Source organism: Dama dama, chromosome 17 (assembly GCF_033118175.1).
Source record: "Dama dama isolate Ldn47 chromosome 17, ASM3311817v1, whole genome shotgun sequence".
Classification (NCBI taxonomy): Eukaryota; Metazoa; Chordata; class Mammalia; order Artiodactyla; family Cervidae; genus Dama; species Dama dama.
Genome location: NC_083697.1, coordinates 24,182,547 through 24,194,961, shown reverse-complemented (window position 1 = coordinate 24,194,961; position 12,415 = coordinate 24,182,547). Strand labels below are relative to the sequence as shown.

Sequence of the window (12,415 nt, the reverse complement as noted above, 5' to 3'; positions counted from 1 at the left end):
GATAGATTCAGGATTAAAGTGGATGGGATGTGGGCTGACTGCCTGGGGAGCAGAGGAGGGAATTTGAAGCTGAGAGGATTACTAAGGTTTTATTTATCCTGTAAAAAACCCTCCTGCATGCATGCTTAGTCATGTCCGACTGTGACCCCATGGACTCTGGCCCGCCAGGCTTCTCCGGCCGTGAGAATTCCCAGGCAAGAATACTAGAGTGGATTGCCATTTCCTTTTCCAGGGGAATCTTTCCAACCCAGAGATCAAACCCAGGGATCAGACCCACGTCCCCTGCATTGCAGGCGGATTATTTACCGCTAAGCCACAGGGAAGGTCCCCCCACCCACAAATGAAATTCACTCATGTCCTTTAAAGATACCCCTCATCAGCCCATCATCCCTTTTGACATTCTTAAGATGTGCCTCGAAAGTATAGAAACATATTAACTGGAATGTCATTTTTACTCTTGTTCAGTACAAGCCTTGGAAACAGGCTCCCACTTTTCTAATATCTTTATTACTGCATATTATGCTACAGGAGATGTTAGAAGAAAAAAACAAAGACAAAACCAAAAAACCTTCAAAATCAGAATATGAAAAACTTCTAGACTGTTACTTTGCTTCAATTTTTAAAAAAATATTTTAGGGCTTCCCTGATAGGTCAATTGGTAAAGAATCTGCCTGCAATGTGGGAGACCCTGGATTGATTCCTGGGTTGGGAAGATCTGCTGGAGAAGGGGTAGGCTACCCACTCCAGTATTCTTAGGCTTCCTTGGTAAAGAATCAGCTGGTTCAGCTGGTAAAGAATCCACCTGCAATGGGGGAGACCTGGGTTCAATCCCTGGGTTGAGAAGAGCCCCTGGAGAAGAGAAAGGCTACCCACTCCAGTATTCTGGCCTGGAGAATTCCATGGACTGTACATGGGGTTGCAAAGATTTGGACATGTCTGAGCAACTTTCACTTTCACTTTGATAGCATGTTTTTAAAAGACAATTTCAAATGAGTAATCTTTATGTAGAATCATCAATGAAAATTGCATTTAATGGAAATAAGATTAAATATGTAATTACATCTTTTGGTTTCCGGATGCTAATTGAGCATTGAGTTTATAGCGTTTCCTGACTGCTTTTTAGCATGAGGTTTGGGTTTAGAGACAATGCTTTTAATCATCTTGTGTTTTTTCTAAACCTGCTTCACTCTGTAGAAAACAGTCTGACCATAGTTCATTCCCAAGGATAGACCAGTGCTAAACTGAATAGAATGATTTTCTATTCATTACTGATCTGTGGAGCTTGGCATTTAAAAAAGATTTCTACATTAAAAAAAATTGTTTTCAGTTTTCATCTGTGTACCCTAGACATTTAAAGTTTCTAAGATATATATATGTCTTCCCTCATCTCCCATTTTATGTTCATTATTTGAGTTTTCTTTTGACTTTTACTTCTATCTGATACACGGTTTTACTAAATTTCATATGTGTTTGAGGCTCTTCTCTAATTTATAAAAGTTGTTTTTATTGCTCATTCCTCTTTTTAAGTGGCTTCTGGGTAGAAGGGGGGAGGGTAGGAGTTACTTAATCAAAAATCTCTTGAGGATAGGAGCCAGCCTTCTGCTACCATCCTGAGCACTTACAGCCGAAATCCACACAGAACAGAAAGCCAGAAATAATTCTCTGTTCTAATTGGCCAGCCATTCATCTGCCTCATCTAAGCTTTCAGCAGTTGCGGACAACATTTACTATATATCTAACCCTCAAGTATTGCTTATCTTGAGATTGGTCACCGTTTCATTAAATAGCTTTATGTTTTATGATATCTGTAGTTTCTCTCCTACTTATTTAAGATGAAATATAATTTCTGCATCAAAACTCAAATTGAGTTCTTAATCCTTATTAGCTATATGACAGCTTCAACTTTTCTGTTCCTACATAATATTTTTGTTTTTAATCTTCCTGTGTTTACAATATCGCATCTTTAACCTTTTCTTCTCAAAAGCCCCATGTGGGTTAAATCTTTCTTTAAAGAGTGTACTGGGGTGGTCAGTTTTTTAAAAGTCCATTATGACCAAGATAACTAGAATACTTTACACATATATACATTATTTTAATCTATTAGAAATGGAAAAGAACTCAAAGGCAAAAATCTACAATTGAGTATGTAGGGGAGCATCTTCAGTGGAATTCCTTTTTAGTTTCAAGAAGTTTTATTTGTACGAGTTTCTAGAAGCTCTTTACTGTGATGAGTCTCAGCAAGTTGGAACATAGGTGTTCTTGATATTCATTTGACTTGATGGGGTACTGATTTTTCTTCCCACATAAAGAGTGTTCATTTAAAAATTTAAAATTGAATATCGCTTCATAAGCTTGGTGATCTTACTTTAAACATCCCTCTTATTTTATTTCTATTCACAGCACTTGAAATTTTTTTATTGCTGTTGTAGTACATTAGCAGAATTTAACCTCCATGAAAGAAGTGACTTTTAAAAAACTGCTGTGTCCCTACAACAGACCCTAAAACAGAGTATGTACTCACTAAATATTGTTGAATTAACAGTTACCTTTACTCTTAGGCAATAGAAGCAAAATATGCTGCTTACTTATTTTTTCAACACAAAAAGGGAAAAAGTGAAGTAAATGTTCCATATAATATCACCTTTCTAGTAACTACATAGTTTATTTATGCATAGCACAGTTTTCCCCCACAGTAAAACATTGTGCCATTTTGGAACTTTCTTCACCTAACATTGTATTAGTATGATGGTATTTTATTGTATGGGCTTCCCTGGTGGCTCAGGGGTAAAGAACCCACCTGCCAATGCAGGAGATATGGTTCGATCCCTGGTTTGGGAAGATCCCTGGAGGAGAAAGTGGCCCCCTACTCCAGTTTTCTTGCTTGGGAGATCCCATGAACAGAGGAGCCTGGTGGGCTACAGTACATGGGGTTGCAAAGAATCATATATGACTTAGTGACTGAGCAGCAACAATTTTATTGTACAAGTAATATTTATAATATAACTAGTCCCATCTTGATGGATAATGTGATTTGAGTTGTATAGGTTCAGAATCACTGATCTGCAATTTCAAAATCTAAACTTCTAAAAATAAAAGGTGCTTCAGTCCCTCCTTCCCTCCTCCTCTTGATAACCCAAGTCGGTGTCAATATATCCCTGTGTCTCATTCAGATATATTAATGTTTGAGTATCTGGTGTTTTCCAGATCCAGCACGGTGATCGTGGTGAGCCACATGACCTAATATGTGCTCTGTGTATGTGCTCGGTCACTCAGTCGTGTCTGACTCTCTGCAGCCCCATGGGGTGTAGCCCAGCAGGCTCCTCTGTCCGTGAGATTCTCCAGGCAAGAATTTGGAGTGGGTTCAGTGGATCTTCCTGACCCAGGGGTCAAACCCAGGTCTCTTGCATTGCAGGTGGATTCTTTATGTCTGAGCCACTGGAGAGGCCCACAACAAAGCCAAACTCCACCAAATATCAGGAAAAAGATTTTCAAACGTGCTTAAATACACAGGCTTCCTAAAACATTTGTGGTGCACAAAAATTACCAATGTTCACCCAGAGGGCTTAGAGATTTGCTAAATGACTGGCTGGTTTTCTTTTGTGAGAGAATGAATGACATCCATTATATGGAAATTTATAAAGCAGTCTTCACCCTTCTTGGGAATAAACCCTGCAGAAGATATCACACTTTAGTACAGTGAAGTCTCTTTTTGAAAGTTGAACACTAAGTAAAGACTAATTTAATTGTGTGTTTACTTCAAGTTAGGATTGTAACATCCAAAATGTCACTGGTTTACCAGGCTTTCTCTACAGCAGCAATACTGCAGACTTGTCCAAAATGCAAACATATACTTTAAAAAAATTTTTATTTGGCTGTACCAGGATTTAGTTGCAGCGTTTAAACTCTTAGTTGCAGCTTTTGGGAACTAGTTCCCTGACCAGGATTCGAACCCGGAACCCCTGCATTGGGAGCACAGAGTCTTAGCCACTCAACCACCAGGAAAGTCCCTAAACATATGCTTTTTATTGCATTTAATTGAGGCTGAGTGAAGACATGAAATAAAGATTTCAGTGGATAAATATTTCTGTGAAAATAACAGCAACAACTATACATGGTTTCCGATACTTTTAGCTGTTAGTATAAAATGACACAGTGGTAATGAAAATATTTCTAAATGTGGATTATCCACAGATGTAGGAAGGAAAAAAATCTCACACTCCTACCACTTGAACAACCATTCTTAATATTTTAGTGTGCTTGTGCTCTGGCTTTTCTACAGATGCATTTTTTGCATACTTGAAATTATACAAAACAAAACACCTTTTTAAAGAACAGAAGCACATTTTCCCTGTTAACTCTGTCAATACTCTTATAGTTAAAATAACCATTAGCATTTTCCTGATTATTTGTTGTTGTTGTTCAATTGCTAAGTTGTGTCCAACTCTTTGCGACCCCATGGACTGAAGCACTCCAGGCTTCCTTCCTTCACTATCTCCTGGAGTTTTCTCAAATTCATGTCCATGAGTCAGTGATGCTATCTAACCAACAGTAATTAATGTGGAAAATTAGAAAATACAATCCAAAATAAAGAAAAAAATTAAAATCACCCATAAATTCATTAAGCAGTATTAATATATGGTATATTTTCTTCAGACTTTTAAAAATATATATGTAACATACATCTTTAATCACTGAAATCATATTGTATTTTCTTCATCATTAAAATCTTAAATATAATATTTATAAACTGAAAATACAGTTGTATCTATTAATAAATATATGGGTGAATACTTCTGTCACAGAAAATTTGGAGAAAGTAGGCAAGTGCCAAAGGAAAAAAAAAAGATTGATAAGTCCCACAACCAACAGTAACACCTTACCTTCTTTAGAGTGTATTTTTTTTTTTAATGTCATGCATTTAAATTTTTATGAAAATAAAATATGATGCTGTTTTTTAAACAGAAAGTATAATGTATTTCAGTCATGTCTGACTTTGCAACCCCATGGACTATAGCCTGCCAGGCTCCTCTGTCCATGGGTTTTTCCAGGCAAGAATACAGGAGTGGGTTACCATTACCTTCTCCAGGGGATCTTCCCGACCCAGGGATTGAACCCGGTCTTCCACACTGCAGACTTTTTACTGTCTGAGCTACCAGGGAAGCCCTAATGTTTTTCTTGAATCCTTCAAAATAGCTGCTGTAGACATTTAGGTTGCTTTAATGTTTAACCAAATATATTTTTGGATAATGTTTTTTTCTGTATTTAAAACTGTTCCAAAATAAATTCTCAGTAGTAGTTAATATGTCAAGAAGTGTAAGCATTTTTAAAACTCATGTGCTTAAAAAGAGAGATTTTCATAAAAATTGTACAATTTATGATCCTTGTACTGTATTTTTTATTCTTCTTTCTGATTACAGCTTAAATTACATTTTAATAGGCTTTGTTTCAAGGTAACTTTCCAGTGTTCTTATCCACAGGTTACAATAGAGTAGAAGCTTGTGTATTTAAATCTGTCAGTGAGACATTCTGTAGGAAATTTTTGTTATTAGTAATTGGGAGACACTTAGTCATAGGAATTCTTTTCTTAGGATTTGTCAGAGGAGGTGTAGAAGATAAGGAAATGAACTCTGGCTATGAGATGGAGCCTCAGAATTTTATCTTCTACTCCTGTTTCCTTTCCTGATCATTCTTCACTCACTGCATGGATAAACCAGCAGAAATCATTCTCTGTTTCTCTTGTCTCTTTCCAAGTTCTTCTAGTGGCTTTTGAGGGTGTATTTTAGGGGTTGGGTTCATCAAATCACCTGCCCTTACTGCAAAGATTGTGGAAATGAAAAGCCGATTTAATATGCAAAGAAAGAAAGATGAAAGCCAAGGCCCTACGTGAAAGCCTTGATTAAATAGATCATCATAATTAAAGGATTTTACATGTCACTTGTAGTGAATCTATCTATAATGAATAATATAGCCAGATATAGATACAATATAGATCATATAAATACATGCTAAATGATATATTTTTGTTTATTTACATATGATAACTAACCATTTCTGCTAAATAGACTATCTGATTGTTTCATATGCTGACTCAATTGTGGTTGTATCTACTATTGGTCAGGGCTTCGCAGGTGGCTCAGCTGGTAAAGAATCCGCCTGCAATGTGGGAGACCTGGGTTCGATCCCTGGGTTGGGAAGATCCCCTGGAGAAGGGAAAGGGTACCACTCCAGTAGTCTGGCCTGGAGAATCCCATGGACTGTATAGTCCATGGGGTCACAAAGAGTCGGACACGACTGAGCGACTTTCACTCACTCACTCCCAGGTGGCTCAGATGGTAAAGAACCTGCCTGCAATGCAGGAGGCCCAGGTTAAATCCCCGGGTTGGGAAGACCCCCTGGAGGAGAGCAGGGCAACACCCTCCAGTATTCTCGCCTGGAGGATTCCATGGATGGAGGAGCCTGGCAGGTTGTAGTCGGTGGGGTTGCGAAGAGTTGAACTCGACTGGGCGACTAACACTTTCACTTTTCTTTCTTTACTATTGCTCAGATAGAAATGTTTCAGTAAAGGCAGTCCCCATACTTTCAAAGTTATGTTACTGTTTAACAGTGTCAACACCCCCTTCACCCCCATCCCTACCATACTTCTTTGGTTTTCTGTCCAACTCCTTGGAGCTCTCCTGGTTTTGATGAAAAAGACTGATGCTCACTACCTCCAGGGCCCCTCTGCACTCCCCGATCTGTAAGTGCCCTTTTATGGGACACACTCTGGGCCCCTAGAAGCCATTTGAATCAGCTCTGATGTCTATGCTTTTCTATATTGTCTTTCTCTTTTCAGGGTTCCTTGTAAAAACTCTGACTTATTTTCTTGTATCTTTCTTTCCAAACTCTTTTCTCTCTTTTTCTAATTATCTCCTGGAGGGATAGCTTGGGTATAGAACAAAATTTCCCATGTTATGGTATTTCTAAGAGAAAGACAAAATAGAACTGTGTATTCTGTTCTGGATTTTTGTTTAAGGGGAACAGGCAGTTGGCTAAGGGTTAAGGATCGCTACAAAACCAAAGGTGTGTAGATAGTCACTCAGATATGGTCTTTATCATACCAACAGCCACCTATGCTTTGTGGTAGAGGGTTCAAGCTCCATACAGGGAATATTTAGTAGAACAGGCAACAAAAGACACATTTGTTGATGAGACTTTGCAACTTTGTGAACCAGCACAGTTGGTCACAAAAGGAAATTAAACTCCTGAGGGAGCCTACTCTCTGTCTTGAGAGAGAAGTGCAGTCAAAACGTTTTGACAACAGCTGAAGATTCCTGGATCGTTTGTTCTTGCTAAAGACATTGAGGTTTACCTCTGAACAGCCTCATTTTCCTTAGCAGACCATGTCTGTTGGCAGTTATTCTGAATATCCAAGTATTTACTAATATTTCCTAAAATAGTATTTAAATGCCATGATGTATAAACCAAACGTCTTTTTATTTTCTTCAAGTGAGTTTTTTTTTTTTAATATGCAAACTTTCTGGTGAAAAAGAAATAAATATTTTGTGACAGTCTCTTCTTTTCCTTCATTTATTAGGATAAGTAAAAATTCAATAGGTAAATACTTTAGAGATCTGTTTCAAATTCCAATTTTAACATTCACTTGTATCCCTCAAACTTGTTGAAAGTGGCGTTGTTAGACTCAGGATTTCCATCTCTTAAGTTATTCTTGCTGCCTTTTCTCCATGTGTGCCATTCCTTGTGTTGGAGTTATTTGCAGAAGCCAAAGCCAAGGTTGGAAACATTGGTCAAATAAGTGCTTTTGAGCAAGAAATAATTTATTGAAATACAACATAGTAGTTTAAGTTCTGGAAGCCAAGTGTAGTGACCTTAATGGCTTTGGAGAAAGTATTCCTTTTTATAGCCTCGTACCATTTGAAAGCAGTGGCTTATTCAGCCAGTCATGCAAAAGAACCTTTTTGTGGTTGGCATAAGAGAATGAGAAATGGAGGCTTTATACAGGCTTCTCTTGGCTCTTCCATGCCTCCTTTCCTCTCCTACTTTTTCCTTCCCTTATATGAAACTGTGCTCTGCCTTGAGGATGCCAGATGGGCTGCAGCACACGACTTGAAGAGCTGTCTAGCCTTCCTGCTCTCTTTGCCCTCTGCCAAAGCCTGGAGAACACACACCTCGACTGCAGCAAGCAGATGGAACTAACCTGCTGAGGGTGCAGACTCCAGAACCTCCCTTTTCCTTCATTTTTCAGTGTTTTAATTCTTGCTAACAGGAAGTATTCCCCTTCGTCTCTGAGGTGGTTTTTTTTTTTTTTTTTTAAATATGGAACGCTTCACGAATTTGCGTGTCATCCTTGAGCAAGGGCCATGCTAATCTTCTCCGTATCGTTCCAATTTTAGTATATGTGCTGCCGAAGCGAGCACTCTGAGGTGGTTTTAAGCTATTTCTTGTTTTGTTGACACAGTGCAGTAAGCAGAAATATAGTAACAAGGAACCCATTGTATTTTAAATACATATTGAAATGTCTGATTCTAGACTTTAGACCTGTACAAGGAAATTGTGTTCAAGTGTACCTAGGTGCCGTTCCTACAGCAGCCCTGGGGATTGAGTAAGCTTCCTGTTCTTAGGCATTTGCCTCTGTTTACGACTATAAAATGTGCTAACCACAGCCCCAGGTTAAATGTTTGTCCTGAAGTTTCGCCTTTGCCTCCACCCTAGAGTAGGATTATTTAACTCCTTCCTGTAGATTCTTGCTTAAAGATGACTTCACTCAAATCTCCGAGTGCTAGGACTTTCTTCTAATGTACTTGTAAACATCAAGCAAAGTTCCAAGATGTCACTTTTTTTGAATACTCATTTAAATAGCCTGTTAATATTATTTTATGCAAACTTTTTGAAATTGTATAAAACAGACACCAAGTTTGGTCACAACATGGTAAAGGGAGAAATCAAAAGGTATATTTTAAAATAATCTGAAAGGCATGTAGTAAAGGAGCTTTATTAAAGGAAAGAGTTATGAAATTATTTTGAAGAAACCTTTTTTTCCTTCTCATGGTTTTCCTAGAGTAAGAGACTACGCTTCCAAATCTAGAAACTTTGTTGTTGATGTTGACGAAGAAATATGCTGTTCACTTCGTGATCTATTTATTTATTTAGAATGAGATCTCTAATATGGTTTAGAAAATATATGTTTTAGAGAGTATAATGTTAAGCTGTTAGACCCAGCTTCTGCTTTGTTTTCAGACCAGCCACTGTTAGAAGAAAATGTAAGTTCCACTATCTTTTGAAAATATTAAATGAAATGTGGTTTTTTATGGTTTTTAAAAACCTCTCACTTGAGTAGGTAATCTGTGCAGACTCCTACTACAGAGTAATAATTATTAAAACCTACGGGAATCAGTTTCTAGGTATGTAAATCTTTGGGGTATATACGGAAGCTAGAGATGAAGAAGCAGATAATTACCACTGTTGTTCAGTTAGGCTGTTAGAGTTAACCTTTCTGATACAGCCCCCAGGGTGTTTCTACTAAACCTGTGACTTTTGTTTGACCATTAAACAGGGAGCAGGTGGTACCAGTTAGCGCGGAATAATTCTCTGACCAAACACCTCTTGGACAGGGTTGCTTGGAAATTGATAGAATCACAGTTCAGGTTGTTAAAGGTACAAACGTCTGTTTAAATTATCAGGAAAGTCTTTTGCTTGCCTGCTGCAGTGGATGTAAGCATTTTACCAGAAATACCAGACTTCCACCCTCTTTACTTCTTCTCCAGGGTCGTGGGTTTATCATGCTGGCTGTAAATACATAGAGGGGTGGGAGGTAGAACTTTCCTGCCTTGGTCTTTCTTCTAAACCCTGCAAACACGCAGGCAAAGGAGGGAGGAACCACCTGGAAAGCCCACCCCTCCTCACCCTCCAGAAATTCTCTCAGCTCCTAGATGTGTCAGGAATGGAGGCGGGGAAAGGGGCTTGGGGCAGACATCATCCAGTATCTGGGAGAAACCTGTGTTCCCCCACTCTACCCCTTAACTCTGAGAACCTCTGCTTTAGAGTATATCCCCAAGAAACGTAAAGGATTATTTAAAATATTCCCTAGCTTCGGACCTTGTTTTATAGCCCTCTTCTATCTTCAGGGTCTCATCTGTCTGTCTGTCTGATTACTGATCTAATCTGTCCATCTACTTGCTCATTCCTTTATTTATGCATTTGTTCATTCATTTGCCTTGTTACCACATGTTCTACATGGTACCAGGGATTGTTAAAATTGTCTTTCCCTGGGACTCCACCTCTCTTTAAGAGTCCTCCCCTGAAATTGGAGCTAATCTTTGGAATTCTCCAGATGAACAAGGACTAGAAGACAAGACTGAAAACATCCTACGGAACACTCTGCACAACAGATTTTAGCGAAGGTACTTTATCAAACTTGGTGACATCGGAAACAGTCACTGCTGGCCGAGTGCGGCGCCGCCCCGTGGACAGACCCCAGATGATCACTGCTTGTGAAATACTCCGAGTCCAAATTGTTTTCAAATTTGCACAGCTAATATTTGCTCTGTGTCAATAAATATTCATTTCAACAAGTATTAAACTACCTCGCCAGTTAAAGTGACCGATTTTTTTTAAACAGTGAGAAAGGAAACAGACCCTCACTTTTTCCCCTTGAGATCCAACTCATAGTAAATTTTGATGAGTTCTGTTAGAAAAACCCACCTGTTTTTTGTCACTTCATCTTATTTACTTACAAGTTTATTTTTGGAGCACAATTTACACAAATTTTGTTAAACAGTTTTCATTTTATTTGCTGGTTCTTGATCCTGTCTGTAGAAAACTTTAAAATGTATGTTATTTCATGCTAAGGAAGTGCTCAGCTGGTAAATAACAACACTTTAAAGGGATAAGTGAGTCTGGAATATATAATAACAGAACATGGGTTAGTCTTTGGTTTCTAATTCTTTAGAAACTATGTGTCTTGATGGGCTATAGCTTTTTTTTTTTTTTTAAAGTAAAGCTTAATTGAGTTAGGACTTTCATCCTATAAAATTTATGTGTTTTAAGCATATAATTCAATGATTTTTAGTAAATTTACAGAATTGTGCAACCACCATCATGATATAATTTTAGAACATTTCCATCACCCCAAAAAGAAAATGGCAGCCTATTTGCAGTCACTCTCCATTCCCACCAGCAACCACTATTGATAGGCTGAGTCTTCCTCTTATAATAACTAGTTACAGAACTAAAGTAACTAGTCTATCTTAGTGTGGGATAGCAAATTAGTACCAGAAATCAAAATGTTTATTCTCTACCCAAGTATCACACTCCCCGAGTTCAGAATTACAGTCATCACAGTAGTTGCTTTTTCAATTCTTGTCTTTGAAATTAAGTCTTTTTTCCCAGTCCATTCTCAGAATAGTGTCACAAAGCTACCTTCCAGGCCTGCCTCTTTCCCTGATTTAAATCTGTCACACTTACACAGATGTGGGACCTGTAAGGGTCTGGCAAGGATGTTTTTCCATGTAACTTTTGTCGGGGAAGTATTTCACAAATATACATGATCTTTTTTTTTTTTTTAATTAAATAGTGGGTCTTCTTTTCAGTTTTCAAGAACTTGTTAGTGAAAATATTTAGCAAATTTTATGGGCATTTCTGGAATAGAATGCCATGACTCATAAGGCACCCTTGTTTCTGTAATCATACCAACTAACACCTATCCATTTTAGGCAGGAGGATTTTTACAAGTAAATTAAGCTCTAAGAAAGTTAGTAAGGAAAAGCTAAGATGTCTTGGTCTCTGAAAAAACTTTTATAGGCGTAAAATTTCTTAGCTAAACTGGGATCCTGTTAACATAGCAATATATCTATATTATAAATTTAATATAATGGTATGTTACAGTAATTATAATTAAAAGGGAAATATGGGTAACAGGGAAATACTTTACAGGCTCCTCCCCTTTCCCCTCAAGAGAGGTGATTTATATATTAAATTTTTTTCTAAGTTTATATTAGTTTTTTCAAAATTATAAAGATTTTTAAATGCCTATATTATCTGGAGACTTTTCTATGTGTTTATGCATCTCTCCTTTTCTTTAAAAGAACTTGTAGTTGATGGTCTCGATCTTTTTCACTGACTATATTGTTGACCTCTATGACAGAACAGGGACTCCTGCGATCAAATTCCTGGTTCAGATCTGAGCTCTGCCACTTCCTACCTGTCTGGCCTTGAGCATTTCCCATGATCTCAATTTCTTCTCTTTAAAATATTTCCTGGGGTTGCCCTGGTGGTGCCGTGGTTGAGAAAACCGCCTTGCAATGCAGGGTAGGTTCGGTAGGTTCGCTCTCTGGTCGGGGAACTAAGATCCCACGTGGCCCGGAGCAACTAAGCCCGGATGCTGCCTGTGCTCGCTGGAGCCGCTGGCCGCAGCCCCTGA

At 38.1% G+C, this 12,415-nt stretch overlaps 1 protein-coding gene and 1 non-coding gene across 5 annotated transcripts in view; one reads left to right on the top strand and one right to left on the bottom strand.

Moving 5' to 3' along the window:
* SGMS2 (sphingomyelin synthase 2) overlaps nt 1–12,415 on the top strand; it is a 92,001-nt gene that overhangs the window by 49,518 nt on the left and 30,068 nt on the right. The window lies entirely within an intron of this gene.
* On the bottom strand, nt 8,308–8,414 carry LOC133071979 (U6 spliceosomal RNA). The gene has a single exon (XR_009696592.1). It is a non-coding gene; the product is annotated as a U6 spliceosomal RNA (small nuclear RNA).